Genomic DNA, 17,307 nt, shown 5'->3' with positions numbered 1-17,307 from the left:
GAATAACAGAGACATTCCATTCCCTGTATCCTGGGCAAAGACGAAAACTCTCATTAGTCAATTTTGACGTAATTTCGTTGAATCTGTCCACATGAAAATTCAGTTTCAGATCGTTAGCAAATAATATATTAAAAAGGCCGAGGAATTAAAGTCATGTAATCTGCTGACGTCATTGAATTTAATCTATTGAATTTGGTTGTGGCCTTCATAATGTAATAGTATAGGTATGACCAAAAAATAGTAGAAAAACCAAGTTGTTTTTTTTAAAACGAATTAAAATCTATTATTTTTTTAGCAATGCCCTAACATGGAGTACTGTTGCTATATCCGGGCAGGAGCTGTTCACTGTGCTCTATCCAACTTTGATAGAATTCAAAACCAGCTTTGAAACTGAGTAGGTGATGCCCTTTTCTCGTCTCTGCAACCTCTTTCCCACAGAAGAGACATTGCGAGCCCCTCTCTGCTGTATCATTACTCCCAAATAAAAACAAAACAAAACATATTGCTTTCAACAAAAGCCACCATTAATTTTGAATTCTTTGACATTCCTTAGCATTTTATTATAAAGGTGGTACTTAAAATTCCATTACCAATTTTTTTTTTACTTATTTAATTCTAATTCTTTAGGAAATTCTCATGAAAATAAGAAGAGGATATTGCATATATACACTGCAGGGGAGAGGGTAGAAATATCTAGAATAAAACTTAAGCACAGGATTACCCCTTTCGGTGATGGATGAGTGAGTAACACAAACTGCTACAAATGCGTATAGAAAACGCGAAAATGTCCTATGCCCAATTTCCTATCCCTAAATCCAGAGTTGCTGAGCAAGGACTTGGTTCCAATGCATTCTAGAGAATAACAAAAATGAGTGTGGAACAGAAGAATGACTTTGTAAGGATTAGGTCTTTAAGTTAATTTAATTAACCTGAAATAGAAAAGATTTAACAAGCATAAATAATGTACAACGATTAACTAGACTGAGCTCATATACAAATATACGCATTTATTGACATATCGACAAATTTAATGAAGACTGATCCATATGGGCGGAATAAAAAACAGGAGGCATTACTTTTGGAGCATACCGCCTGTATATATATAGAGAGAGAAATAAAAAGGAACAAACCGTATTATGTGTTCATCAACGTTTCGTCTTTATTTCGAGACTTCCACTGGATGAATGAGATTAAGAAACAAAAAATACCAGTACAAAATAGTTGAAAATGTTTCACGTGCAAAGTGTGACGCTGTTCTATTTCAGAAAAACGGAAAAATACGTTGGAAATTCAAAAAGGAGGGGGAGGGGGCTTGCGCTGTTAAAGATCATATATATATTTATATATATATATATATATATATATATATATATATATATATATGATGTCTCCGCTCAGTCTCGAAAGACAAAGGATACCCCTATAGGGGCAGCTGCGCATATAATTGTGAGGCAAGGCTTGCGCAATTCCCAACCATACCTCTCCTGAATCGACACTGTTTGACTCCAGTGGCAAGGAGAAGTCCAGGACGACTGCAAACAATGCTGAGATAAGCAGAGAGCACATACAACACCTGGAAGTCCAAAATAGTTACCCATTTAGTACTAACCAGGTTAAACGTTGCTGCTTAACTTTAGTGATCCAGCAGGAACCGGTGTGTCAATGTGATTATGCAATATATATATATATATATATATATATATATATATATATATATATATATATATATATATATATATATATAAAGTAATGTGATTGATAATTTAAAATTTAAAAATCAAATTATAATTAAATTAAAAATCCGTTTCATAAGAAGGAACAACAACAAAATCAATTATCTGTACGATCGTTTCGGAAAACAATGCTTTTTATTGTGGTATACATCAAGTTATGTACAATAATTACATATAGTTTTTTAATAAGCAAGGTCTCCTCGTCAGCAAATTTTGAAGGGTTTTTATTGAATTTAAAAGACACCATAAATAAACCTAGCATTAAAAGTAAGGCAGATGAATCTGAAAAAATTGAAATAAAAGGTCTGGATTTAAAATTTATAAGAAAATTAATATGGGTTAGAGATAGAAATAAGTAGAGAAAAATATAGATTTGAATTTACATAATGAATTTGCTTTAAAAATATATAGAGACATTTACCTTTTAATTTTTCGCTTTTTGAAATCAGGAACTATGGTTAAAATACTCATTTAGATGTTTGCTATAGCTTTTTATCTTATTGAATGATGAATTTTAAAAGGGGGGGGGGGAACGCTCGTGCAGTAAATTATTTCCGTTAGCGTATTTTTGATTTAAAGACGCTACGGTTTATATATAGAGAATGTTACACTCAGCTCTTTAGACTATTGTTCTAATCTCCTTTAAATATATATATATATATATATATATATATATATATATATATATATATATATATACTAGACTACCCGTGACCCGTTGGGTCAGTATGTTATATTAGCTATGAAATTAATGCATGAGTTTGAAACTTGTGATAGAAAGAAAATAGTTTTTTGTGACATAACAGAAACATTTCTATGAAAGTATATTAAAATGAAAAAAGAATATAGCTAGATTTCTATGAGTCGTTCTGTTTATAATCGTTTATTTTTGAAAAAAAAAACAAAAGAACTTACAGCCATTGAATTATAAGTGGTTTGCTTAACATGCAGAATGTACAATAACTAAGAAGACTGAGCCCGAATACAAAAATACACATTTAATAACATATCGACGAATGTAATGATAAAAAAACATTTCAGAACAAGTATTCATAAACTCACGCACTGGATGGAACTCACTATCTTTAATAGAACGGATATATTCTGCCAACATTGGATTTGTGCTCAGCATGGAGAATAAGTCTTTTCTACCATGTAAGCTAGGATGAGGAGCTATTCCCTCATGGTGGGTTTTGGTCCACCATGGAAGTAATGTGCTTTCGAACCCACTGTCTCGGTCTCACTGCATAAGAGTGAAGTGACCCACTGGTGTCTTAGCAACCGGTGTTCTGCTTCCTTATTCTTCTACAAAAGTGTTGTACAACTTGAACGTCTTCAAGTCCAACATAAACAAATTCCTGATTAATCGCCCCCTTAAATAAGATGCTTTATCAAATCTCCAATACCAACTATTACTACGATATTATCCCATTGATTATTGTACACGAAATACAAAATAAGCCTTAACCCCGAGTGGCTTACGGGCCTTGATAAGTGGTGATCCCCATGTAAAAATAAAAAACATCAGGCCAGAACCACATGAAGTGTGCAACCATGCTAACATCCTTATCTCACCTTCTTCCACTGCACGGGGTTTAAAGTAACTGCTGATGACTTTGAACGGGACATTTTCTTGGGAAGATATGATGCACAAAGCAGTTGGAACAATTGAGAAATTTTATCAGTTAGAAGAGGGTCTTTTTCTCTTTTGGTCCCCCGATAAAAGGAGGGTGGACCTGTAAATTCACCCTTGTTCGTTCGTCTGTCTGCACTTTTCTTAATAACTACGCCTTGGAATTTTTTGAAATTGTGCAAAAACATTAAACATGATATGAATAAAAAAGTGACAGAAACAGGAAAACTCTGGTTGCCACCCTAGGGGTGCCTTTTGGGTTAAAATGGCTAAAATTGACACTTTTGTGCTTATTAAAAAAATTGATGCTTTGAATTTTTATAAAACTTTTTGAAAAGTTGTAACTAACTGATTTCTATATAATTTTATTTGTCTATACTTCGCGATAACTCTTGGGTGTGCCCCAGGGGTTCTTTTAAAGCTAATAAAAACACTCCATTTTTGGGACTATTTTACCATATTTGTCCAAAATTTTCTGTGTATTTAGCAGTTTTGCATGGTGCTGCACTCAAATTTAAATATGTTAAGTCCTTGGGGACTTTTGGGGCTAAATGGCATGGGGGGGAGCAAATGATAGACTTAGTCATTTCTTTTTTTTTGCATGGTGCAAAACTCAAATTTTCATATGTTAAGGCTTAAAACTGCACCGTTTGTTCATTTTTATCAGGATTTGACATCCCCTGGGAACTTTTGGGGCTAAATGGGGGGGGGGGGTGCTAAACTTAGTAATTTTTTTTATGCCTCGTTCACTGTGCACTCATGGGGGACCATGCATGCTTCACTTGTTTTTCCCCTGTTCACCCCAAACAAAACTTATTGCCACATAAAGGACTACTATCAGGTTGACAAAAAAGTTTTTGTGGTTTGTAGATTTTAAATTTAGTTGAACATATCTCGGCTCAAACAAAAGCTAATTAATTGAAATAAACACCATCAGAATCAAGACACTTTTGCCAATGCAAAACAAGTGTATTTATGCCAGTAAAAATCTTGTGTTCTGGTGGCGATGAAGTTGCTGAAGGCGTTTTTGATATCGCTTAGATTTTAGAAGCATTTCTCACGCAGAAAGTTGTCGAGGTGCTTGAAGAAGTGGTAATCGGTAGGTGAGAGGTCTGGAGAGTATGGCGGATGATGCAGAGTCCAATAGCCTAATTCGTTCAACTTCTGCAGAGTCGGTTTAGCAACATACGGTCGGGCATTGCTGTGGAGGAGATTTAGGCCTTTTCTATTGATTAATGCTGAGTGTTGTTGTCGAAGTTTCTGATGCATTTCATCCATTTGTTGACAGTCCTTCTCTGCTGTAATGATTTTGCCTGCATTCAAAAAACTGTAATGGATGAGACCGATCACAGACCGCCAATCAGTCAGCATGACCATCTTTTGGTGTAACTCTGGCTTTGGGAAGTGTCGTGGAGCTTCGTCGACATCTAACCACTGAGCTGAGCATTTGCCAGTTGTCGTAAAGAACCCACTTTTTATCGCAAGTCACAACCCGGTCAAGAAACGGGTCGTTCTTGTTGCGTAAAAGAAGAGAAGATGACACTTCATAATGGCGTTTCTTTTGGTTGTCGTTCAACTCGTGAGGCACCCATTATCAAGTTTTTTTGTTTGTTTTTTCAATCTCTCTCAACTTGTTGGAAATCATTATATACATTACGTCTAATTCAGATGCAAGATCTTGAACAACAGTGCGTGGATTGGCTTCGACTAAGGCTCTTAATTGATTTTTGTCAACATTCGATGGACGACAACTACACTTATCATCTTCAAGACTCTCACCACCGCCATGAAATTTCTTAAACCACCATAGTGCTGTGCGTTCAGTAGTGGTACCTAGGCTAAATGCTTCATTAATATTGCGAGCTGTTTCAGCAGCTTTTTGGCCAAGCTTGAACTGAAATAAAAAAATTGTGCAAATTTGCTTTTTTTTTCCATCTTGTATTCAACGTTCTGAAAAGAAGACATAATTGTTTTAAAACGATTGTAATTTTAACGATTAGATAGAACAAAAAAACATTCTTTAAAATGATATATAAAGTAAAGGTATTATAATGAAAACTTGTTTCAAAATGCATTGTTTGAAATCAAAATTAAAACTAGTAGCAGATGCACAAGCCCAAATGTGACGACAATGCTCCATACATGGGTGAATGGTGGCCTTGTAGAGGTTTAGCCCACTTGCTGAAGCAGTTGATTGGGGTGTGGCGCTTCGAGTCACATGTGAGAGATTTAGGAGATCAGGTGAAGAGTGAAATAGAATGCGATAGCTAGACGTCAAAGGTACTACTTTTACTTAATAACTCTACACACCAAAAGGCAAAATCTATATATATAAAAGTGAAAATGTATGTATGTATGTATGTATGTATGTGTGTTCGCTTTTCCTGTATGTCTACAAAAGGCTTTTTTCAGAGAAGCGGTCGGTCAGTTCACAACTTCTTAAAACTTTTTATATCACATATAAAACGTAATATCTCAGAGTTAACAACGGAGATCGCCTGTCTGTTTAATTTGCTCGACTTCGAGAAGATAAATATTCAACATTTGTCGCTCGCCGCATGTGGCTTAGTCTTTTTCCTATAACATCTTGGGAAAAAAAAAAAAAAAAAAAAAAAAAAAAGAAAAAAAAAAAAGTGTTTTCCGCAGTAAATGAAATACTATTCTGCAGTCAAACTTGACCTCATTAAGTCATTAAAACGTGCACCTGCCAAATCCAAGTAATTAAATAAATTCAAACATGTTTCCATTAGCACCTCGCGGTGGCCCAATGGTTAAAACCGTCACATTCTTTTTTTTTCACACTTTAATTTACAACTTTGCCTCAAAGCTTCGGGTTCGATCCTCATACTTACCCCCCCCCCCCGGAGTTTTGATTTACCCAAAACCACACACACCTCCAAACACCCGGGCAACGCCGGATACCCCTCACCAGTATGTGTATGTATGTGTGTGTGTATGTATTTGTATGTCTGCAAAAAATTTTTGACAGACATGTCAGACCATGACAAAATCTGTATCGTTTTAAAGCACAATCTCGCAGACAACAAATATCCAAAGATTGGCTAAAAACATTCATTCTTTCACCCTCAACTGGGCCGTTTTCTTCAAGGAGGGATCACTTTTTACATCAACATTTTTGTAAGTCATTCAAACCTCGTGTCAACGACGTTCATAAAAGACATTATTTTGACCGCCCATGATGTGACAATTGCAGTGGGCGCATTGATAACACCATTTTCTTTTTTTTCACTTCCTTTTCCTTCTGCATTTATAGGTTCGAGCCTGCCTCGACAAGAATGACTACTATTTTTTTTTTTTTTTGCTCAACCAACACTCTTACACAAACCTCCACATACCTGGGTGGAATATAGGACCAGTAACAGTAACAGTAATCTGGAAAATATATAGCAAGTCCATAAGAAGAAGTTGCATAAGAAATCGCATAAGAAAGCGAATATATTAGAAAGAAGTATATATATATATATATATGTGTGTGTGTGTGTGTGTGTGTGTGTTTAAAGTGGGTGCGCATTTGCTCATAGACAATCCCAAACAATACATTAACCCTGCGTTAGTCCCATGGGGTGTTTTGTCACCTCAATTTTGCTTAAGTGTTCATAATTCCTAGTTACCAACTTATTTCTTTTCCTCCCTCCCAGTACTCGCCTGACTCAGTGAAGATGTAGTACACATGGTAGAGTGCAGTTTTATCTCAGTTTTCATTGGAGGTAGATGTTGCTTTGTCTTTCTGAGGTGTCCAGTCATCCCAGCTGACTAATTTAGGTAGAATTTTATGATTTATATATTTTGTATTTTTCCATATTATGTATCATTAGGCTACTCTGTAACATTTAATATGGAATTAATATGTTTTGGTATTTTCTTTATCATAAGTTTTGATGGGATTATTATTTTATTTACAATTTATTACTCTTTCAGTCTTGTAACTATGAGTTTAGCTAATGTAATATCTTAATTTTTCTTTAGTTTTATAATTTATAATTTATTTTATTGTATTATTTTATATTAATATTAGGTTGGTGCAAAAGTAATGTCATTTTTGGACGTTCAACTTCATGTAAAAAAAAAAACGGTATTATTATTACACCAAGCTAATATCAACAAGCTAAAATGATTCAAACTGTTCAACAGGAACTGCAGATATATTCTGAACCAGCAGGATAACTATGTTTTATAAAATAACTAGTCTAGGTGCCCGGCGTTGCCCAGGTGTTTGGAGGTGTGTGTTGATAAAAAAAAAAAAAGTGGTAGTAGGCAGGCTCAAACCCATGACACGAAGGCGGAAAAGAAAGTGAAAGAAAATTTGACGTCTTACCGCTACTCCATGATGCGACCGGAAGTTCGGAACATTAAAATTAGGCAAAGTCAATCCAACCTATACAACGACTTGCAAAAATGGCTCACAAAAAAATCGATCCCTCCTTGTAGAAAACTGGCCAGTTAAGAGTAAAGAAATTTATATTTTTGACTAATTTTTCGATATTTGTCGTCCGAGACATAGAGCTTCAAAATGATACTGATCTCATGAAAATCCGTCGCCTCTGTTGAAAGTTTTAGGCAGACATACATACATACATACATACATACATACATACATACATACATACATACATACACACATACATACATACATACATGCATACATATATTTAAACAGACAGGTGAGATTTATATAATAGATAAAACTATAAACATTTTTGCATTGAGTTGTAAAAAAACACCTGGGACTAACCATGTTTGAAACATCCAGGTGATTAACGCAGGGTTAACGATTCAGAGCAGAAAAAGAAAAAATGGTCGGAACTGTTCTTAACTCTCAGCATTGTACCGCTCACTTCTTCTTCTTCTTCTTCTTCTTCTTCTTCTTCTTCTTCTTCTTCTTCTTCTCAACTGACAACAAACTTACATGAACGATTGGTTGGTTGTTTTTATTTTACGCCATATCAACTGTTTTCCGGTTATTTAATGCTGAATCCAAAGATTTTGAGGACAAATGTTTTAATAGAATATATTTGTTGTTTTCAAGTCGGTTTCTATTTAACCCATAGTTGGAACCCTAACAGGTACTACCACTCCGGGTCAGAGTGGACCTGGGAGCAATGGTAATTAAAGGGTGGCTCCACACTCCCCAAAGCCCACAAGCTGGAGCCTCACCACTGGATATAGTTTAAGGTCATATCCGGAACCCCACATAAACGAGAAAATCTCACTTCCACAGAAGAAAAAAAAAAACCATCTTTTTATGATGCCACATCAAACTCCAACAGCACCTAAATTTTTTTTTTTTTTTTTACACGGTGGTCACCACTTATCAAGGCCTGGAAGCCACTCAGGGATGAGGGTTATTGCAAGTACAGTACATTAGTGTGGAGATTTGATGAAGTGTTTACTTAAGGGGGCGGTTCATTAGGAATTTGTTAACGTTGGACTTGAAGACATCCAAGTTGTAGTCAGGTGGGAAGCAGGCAGACGCTTGTTTTCATATTATTTCTGTATCGGACGGGTTCCAGGTTGGGTTGCCAGTGTTTCTCAGCATCGAGCACATGTCAAACGTGGACGCTTATTACTATGCCTCTTCACACTGTTATTGCAGTTTCAATGTAATGAAAGAAGTTTGAGGTCAATATGTGACAATACACGAAACATAAATTCGCCACCTCACTTTGGGGTCAAATCAGCAACGTGGTCAAAGATGCAAACATCAGATAACAAGGTATTTGTTCTTTGATTAATATAAGAAATGAACAACCATCAATAGTAGACATCAAATAGCATTATTAGTGCGTTTGAACAAAAGAAATCACCCCAATTGCTTATGACGTCACACTTTTTAATTGACATGAGGGAAAAACGAATGTACACATATCCAAGGTCTTTAATTGGAAGAGTTTCTGATGAGTAACTATTCTATACAAGTTATGGAAATGAAGAATTTTTCAGTGGGCAGCTTTTCTGTACAGGTTCTGGACTTTATAATTTTGCAGCCAAATAGAATCTCCAAACTTTTAAGGATCATACCCCAGTACACATCAAGAATATTGCAATACAAGGTAATAGCAGAAACCTTTTAAAACGACCCTCAGTCTATGGTAGAATTGAGTCGTAAATAGATGGTAATATTTACTGCTACTGAGCTTCTTTTTTTTTAACAACCACAAAAAATCTTACCAACCACCGACTGCCATGATAAATAACACCTTACTTGAAAGCTCATCATTCAAACTCCTCCACTTAGCATTCACAGACAACATGAATTGGAACAAATAGACTGAGGGCATAGCTAAAGATGCTGCCAAAAAGTGGGCTTCCTTTATCGTGCTAGAAAATTATTCAAACCAGAGAGTATTCTATATCTCTTATCTCTGCAAAGCCACAATTCATTCATGCATGGATTATTGCTGCCACGTCTGTGCTGGTGCATCTACCACTAGTTTTTCACTCTTAGACACGGTTCGAAAAAGAGTCTAAAGATGCTGCCAAAAAGTGGGATTCCTTTATCGTGCTAGAAAATTATTCAAACCAGAGAGTATTCTATATCTCTTATCTCTGCAAAGCCACAATTCATTCATGCATGGATTATTGCTGCCACGTCTGTGCTGGTGCATCTACCACTAGTTTTTCACTCTTAGACACGGTTCGAAAAAGAGTCTAAAGATGCTGCCAAAAAGTGGGATTCCTTTATCGTGCTAGAAAATTATTCAAACCAGAGAGTATTCTATATCTCTTATCTCTGCAAAGCCACAATTCATTCATGCATGGATTATTGCTGCCACGTCTGTGCTGGTGCATCTACCACTAGTTTTTCACTCTTAGACACGGTTCGAAAAAGAGTCTAAAGATGCTGCCAAAAAGTGGGCTTCCTTTATCGTGCTAGAAATTATTCAAACCAGAGAGTATTCTATATCTCTTATCTCTGCAAAGCCACAATTCATTCATGCATGGATTATTGCTGCCACGTCTGTGCTGGTGCATCTACCACTAGTTTTTCACTCTTAGACACGGTTCGAAAAAGAGTCTAAAGATGCTGCCAAAAAGTGGGCTTCCTTTATCGTGCTAGAAAATTATTCAAACCAGAGAGTATTCTATATCTCTTATCTCTGCAAAGCCACAATTCATTCATGCATGGATTATTGCTGCCACGTCTGTGCTGGTGCATCTACCACTAGTTTTTCACTCTTAGACACGGTTCGAAAAAGAGTCTAAAGATGCTGCCAAAAAGTGGGCTTCCTTTATCGTGCTAGAAATTATTCAAACCAGAGAGTATTCTATAACTCTTATCTCTGCAAAGCCACAATTCATTCATGCATGGATTATTGCTGCCACGTCTGTGCTGGTGCATCTACCACTAGTTTTTCACTCTTAGACACGGTTCGAAAAAGAGTCTAAAATCTAATACGTCTTCTCATTGCTACAATGTTGCATCACTGTACTTGTTTTACACGTACTTTAATGGAACTGGAACGTGCTCTGATGAAGTCATTGCCCCTGTACCCCCTCCACGTACATATCCTCAACAAACTTGTCTAGCAGCAAGCTCCCACCCCCTACCTATAGAGGTCCTTAGATGCCGGAAAGTCTCCTAATCTAATAACTTCTTTTTTTTTCTTTTTTTTTTTACACAGTGATCACCACTTATCAAGGCCTGGAAGCCACTCAGGGATAAGAGTTATTGCAAGTACATTACGTTAGTGAGGAGATTTGCTGAAGTGTTTACTTAAGGGGGCGGTTCATTAGGAATTTGTTAACATTGGACTTGAAGACATCCAAGTTGTAGTCCGGAGAGAAGTAGGCAGACGGAACAGAGTTCCACAGGCGTGCAATTCTAAGAAAGAAGCTTTGTTCATGGAATCTGCGTTTTGATTTAGGCACAGCTATAGAGTGGGGGAAATTTTTCACAGTGGATTCAGCTAGACAAGTGTTTATCGTGAAAGATTGGCAAGGGGGGACCAGAGATTGGAGTTCAGATGAGCACGTGCCATGAAAATAACGATAAAACAAGGATAGGCTCGCAACGTCTCTTCTGTGGGAGAGAGGTTGCAGGGTAGAGAAAAGGGCATCCCCCACTAAGCCACGAAGTCTATTTTGTACTCTGTTAAGGCAGGATAGGCTGATTTTAGCAGCTCCTGCCCAGATATGGCAACAGTATTCCATCCTTGGACGTACTTGGCTTTTATATAGATAGAGAATTGCATCTTCTTCCCCCAGACTGATAGATTTGGGAATTCCCTGCCTGCTGCCTGCTTCCTGCACCCTGACTGTATTGACATGCATAAGTTTAAATGTAACACCTTGCTCATCTCTTTACATAGTCTCCTGTAGACATGGTCTCAAATAGTAGTCCCTTACATCAATGCGGCGATATGTCTTGTTTAGAGGTGAACAAGAATTAAAAAAAAAAACTGATTTAAAACATGGTTGCATAGATGCAAATGATTTCGAATGTTCCTATTTACAATGCCTCCCCACGGGACGGAGTTAGACACCAGGGTCGTTTTTTAACGTGGAGAAATGTTCAGGTTAGCCAGATCGAGCAATTATCCTGGAAAGCAAAAATAAAAGTCAACAAACTCGTTTTGCCTGATTGTAAATTGAAGTTGCATAGGATAGCAGAAAGAAATCGAATATATCAGAAAGCAGTATATATATTTTTTTTTTTTTACATGGGAGTCACCACTTATCAAGACCTGAAGGCCACTCAAGGATAAGGGTTATTGCGGTACAGTAAACAATGGAACAATATCGTAGCAATCATTAGTAATGGAGATTTGATAAATTGTTTAATTAAGGGGGTGGTTTATAAGGAATTTGTTTATGTTGGACTTGAAGACGTCCAAGTTGTAGTCAGGTGGAAAACAGGCAATTGGAAGAGAGTTCCACATGCGTGCAGTTCTAAGAAAGAAGCTTTGTTCATGGAATCTATATTTTGATTTAGGCACAGATAAAGAGTGGGGAAAATTATTGATGGTGGTTTCAGCTAGACGGGTGTTTTTCATGAAAGTTTGGCGAGGGGGACCAGAGATTGGAGCTCAGACGAGCACTTGCCATGGAAATAGCGATAAAACAAAGACAGGCTCGCAATGTCTCTTCTGTGGGAGAGGAGTTGCAGGGAAGAGAAAAGGGCATTCCTGACTAAGCTACGAAGTCTATTTTGTACTCTGTCAAGGCAGGATAGGCTATTTTTAGCAGCTCCTGCCCAGATGTGGCAGCAGTACTCCATCCTTGGACGTACCTGGCTTTTATATAGATAGAGATTGCATCCAGCAACTTATTCATGACGCACAGAAGACTTATTAGTCTGTACTGAGAGGGAAATGATCTATCACCTGAATCCTTAAATACAGAGCATAACAATGAGGTTTTCCAGGGTGTTGGAAAGGACTTCTCCTTAAGACAATGTTTAAACAGTTTTGTAAGTATGGGGGCAAGTTCTGGTTGAAGCTTTTTCAACACTATAATTGGAATGCCGTCAGGGCCAGTTGCTTTACTGGAATCAAGACTCTTGATTAGCTTGGCAACATCACGCACAGATATTTGTATGTCACATAACGTGTTGTCTGTTATAAGAGGAAGTACAGGGGGGGGGGAGTTGATGGCCTTGGTCACATAGGGTAGAATTAAGTGCAAAGTTTTTGGCAAACAGTTTGGCTTTTCCGATGCTGTGAGATGGCCTCAGATTTTTTTTTATTTTTTTATTTTTTTTTTATTACATTTTCACCCCAAACAAGGCAAATTGCCACTTTGGTGTAGGGGGCTACTATCAGGGGCAACAACTACTGGGGTATTATGTAGGGATTTGGGCAGCAAGGTGTCGGTTCACGTTACACTTTAACTTCTGCACGTCAGTACTGTTGGGGAAGCAGGGACCTGGAATGGAATTCCAGAGTCTAGCGGTTCTGGGGAAGAAACTATTGGAGTAAAAAGATCTTTTACATCTAGGGATCTCTACAGTGTGGGGGTGGGATTTAGCAGCCTGTCGGGTTTGTCGAGGGTGCTCACGTCGTGGGGGCACAAGTGATTGCAGCTCGTCAGAGCATTCACCACTAAAATACTTGTAGAAAAGGCAGAGGGATGCAACATTTCGTCGATGGAACAGAGGCTGAAGCTTAGATGCCAGTTCAGGGCCTATCAGGTTTGCGACTCTCTTTTGAACCTTGTCAAGGAGCGAGAGACTAGTAGCAGATGCACCAGCCCAGATGTGGCAGCAATACTCCATACATGGGCGAATGGTGGCCTTATAGAGGTACAGGATACTTTCGGGTGTTAGTAGTTTTCTAGCACGGTAGAGAGAGCCCACCTTTCTTGCAGCGGCCCTGGCAATGCCTTCAATGTAATTGTTCCAACTCATGTTTCCTGTGAACGTTAGGCCAAGGAGTTTGAAAGATGGACTCTCAGATAAAGAGTCGTTGGCCATTGCTATGGGTGGTAGAGAGGGTTTCTTGTAATTATTGAATGAAACTAGTTTAGTCTTGGCAGCATTGAACGCGACCAACCACTTTTGTCCCCATTCCACTACAGATTGGAGGTCTTCCTCTAGTGTTTCTGCCATTTCTTTAGAAATGTGTTCATTCGTCTTCCTGTCATGCCTGCCATAGAACCCACACTTCTGTTCAGGATCCTGTTTGCGATTTGCCAAAACTGGTGGGAACCAAGCCGCTGCTCAGCTACTTTGGATATAACTCTCTTGCATTTTTTATTACTCTTTTACAGTGGTTGCTGGCAGTCCTGAAAGCAGCTTTAGTCTCAGTACATCTATTATATTGGTAGCTATGGAAAAAGTGATTTCTGTGCGTGATGGCAGCAACACATATTGGGGAGAACCATGGCTGGCTGTTAGGTTTGTGCTGGAATTTTTTGGATGGTATGAATCGGTCTATACCTACAATGAACCATTCCATCAGGTCTGATACTATAAAGGACACATTCTTTTTAAACAGAGGTAATAAATGTATGGAAGCTATCCCAGTCAGCCATAGAGTATCGATATACAGTACAGTGGAGAAGTACGTCTGAAGACTTGTTGCATTTCATTTTTATCTTAACTGATACAACCGAGTGGTCAGAAGATCCCAGAGGAGATAGAACGGAACATGAACATAGCTCAGGGCAAGTTGTGAGAAAAAGGTCTAGAAGGCTTGCATACTGACCGTTAGTATCGGGCACACAGGTGGGTTCGTGAACAATCTGAGTGAGGTCATATGCAATGGAGAAATCACAATAGAACCTCCCCTCATCATCTGTCTTGTTTTAGTGGGTCAGCCATACCACATTGTGAACATTGAAATCACCACAGATGTGAATGTTAGCCGAAGGATGAGCAGACAGGATCTAGTCAATTTTCTCAGATATACTCTTAAAGATAGTAACTCATCTGTTGTGGGGGGGGGCGATAGAAGGCAAATATAAATGCAGTGGTGTAAGCAAGTACAACTCAGAAGCACATATGGGTAAATTAGGGTTTTCTCTGGAGATATCTCTACCACATGAAAAGCCATCTTTAATGTAAGCACATATTCTATGCCTACGGCGATCTTGGATTTAGATGTTAAGTTAGAGTATCCTTTAATTATGAACTCATCTAGGGAAATGGCAGCCCAGATGAAACGTTTACCTCCAACACCCTTACTAGTGACATGGCCACAAGGATAGACATAGAAACAGAAAATTTCCCATATCTCAGGCTACTGTTCACGCAAGTACTGCCAACCTAAAAAATAGTTTTTTCTTCACCCTTTGTCAGAAAAATCACTCAATGGAAATGAGGACTGAGGGACAAATAAGGAGAAGCAAGAGTTACTGGAGCTGCCGATAACACATCCACAGTGCATTAGCTACTTTCTATTTTTAAAAACATTAAAAGGTTTAAAAAAAAAAAATTAGGTACGAGAGACTTATTAATATCTACTTAATATAAGTCTGTTGCTCCATTTCCAATTTAGGATGATATTTGAAGTTAGTCTCCCCTCCCATATAAACGTGTGGATTTGTAATGTGACAGACTTAAGGGATTACATATCATATGAATAATAATAATAATAAAAACACTTTCCCCTCACTATAAGTCGACATGCAACTGTTTCAATGCAACAAAAATATTGCGCTTCAAATTGCTCCTGCACCAACCCCATTCTCCACACATGGCTCCAGTGACTAATGGCTGTTTGCAGACCACTAAAGAATGCTCCAGGAAAAAAGATTGAGCTCCAATAAATAAGTGATGTAAAATACTTAAACATAATTTGAGGCCAAAGAAAAGTCTTTCTCCAAAAAATCGTTAGAGAGTGTTAAAATCAGTGTATCACTCTAGATGTTGATGGATAAAGTCGAATTTTGCCTAAAAGTTGATGTTTTGTTAGTTACTAGCAGAGATACCCCGCGTTGCCCGGGACCATATAAAATTGAATAGAAGTTAAATTATGCATGTAACATCTTTATTTTAAAACTTCTATCTCTCCCTTTCTCTCCAGCTGTCTCTTTATCTTTCTCTCTTTTGCTCTCCTCCATTTTTCCCACCCTTCACTTTAACCCCTTCTTCATCCTCCGCTTAACCAATTCCTCTTTCTTATCATAATGATATTGTCCCATTGACTACTGTACACTCATAACCCCTTATCCTCGAGTAGCCTTCGAGCCTTGATAAGTGGTAACTCCTTTGTAAAAAAAAAATTTGTTTTTAATTTTAAAAAAACATAATAATTTCATTTATAGCTATCTCTTTTAAATTTTAATTAAAAGAAAGTGATAAAAACAAATAATAATGTCATCTATAGCTATCTCTGGGTAATTTTAATTAAAAAACAATGTACTAAAAAAACATTATAATGTCATTTATAGCTATCTGTTTTAAATTTTAATTAAAAAAAATGTGCTAAAAAACATAATGATGTCATTTATAACTATGTCTGGGAATTTTAATTAAAAAAATGTATTGTAAAAAACATAATAATGTCATTTATAGCTTACTCTTTTAAATTTACTTTAAAAAAATGTGCTAAAAACATAATAATGTGATTTATAGCAATCTCTTTTAAATGTTAATTTAAGAAAATGTGCTAAAAACATAATAATGTCATTTATACGTATATCTTTTAAATTTTAATTTAAAAAACAATGTACTAAAAAACATAATAATGAAAAAATGTGCTAAAAATCATTATAATATCATTTATAGCTATCTCTTTTAAATTTTAATTTAAAAAAAATGTGCTAAAAAACAAAATAATGTCATTTATAGCTATCTCTTTTTGATTTTAATTTTAAAAAATGTGATAAAAAAAACATAATAATGTAATTTATAGTTATCTCTTTTAAATTTTAATTTTAAAAAATGTGCTAAAACACATAATAATGCCATTTATAGCTATCTCTTTTTAATTTTAAATAAAAAAATATGCTAAAACACAAAACAATGTCATTTATAACAATCTCTTTTAAATTGTTATTAAAAAAATGTGCTAAAAGCATAATAATGTCATTTATAGCTATTTCTTTTAAATTTTAATTAAAGAACAATGTACTAAAAAAGTATAATAATGTCATCCATAGCTATCACTTTTAAATTGTAATTAAAAAAAATTGCTAAAAACATTATAAAGTCATTTATAGCTACCTCTGTTAAATTTTAATTTAAAAAAATGTGATTAAAAAAAACATAATAATATCATTTATAGCTAACTCCTTTAAATTTTAATTAAAAAAATATGCTCAAAAACATAATAATATCATTTATAGTTATCTCTTTTAAATTTTAATTTAAAAATATTCTAAAAAACATTATAATGTCATTTATAGCTATCTCTATTAAATTTTAATTTAAAAAAATGTGCTAAAACACAGATTAATGTCATTTATTACTATTTCTTTTAAATTTTAATTAAAAAATGTGCTAAAACACAGAATAATGTCATTTATAGCTATCTCTTT

The sequence above is a fragment of the Euprymna scolopes genome, chromosome 38 (assembly GCF_053919585.1).
Source record: "Euprymna scolopes isolate OS-2025 chromosome 38, ASM5391958v1, whole genome shotgun sequence".
NCBI classification, from domain to species: Eukaryota; Metazoa; Mollusca; class Cephalopoda; order Sepiida; family Sepiolidae; genus Euprymna; species Euprymna scolopes.
Note: the sequence above shows the minus strand (reverse complement) of the source record.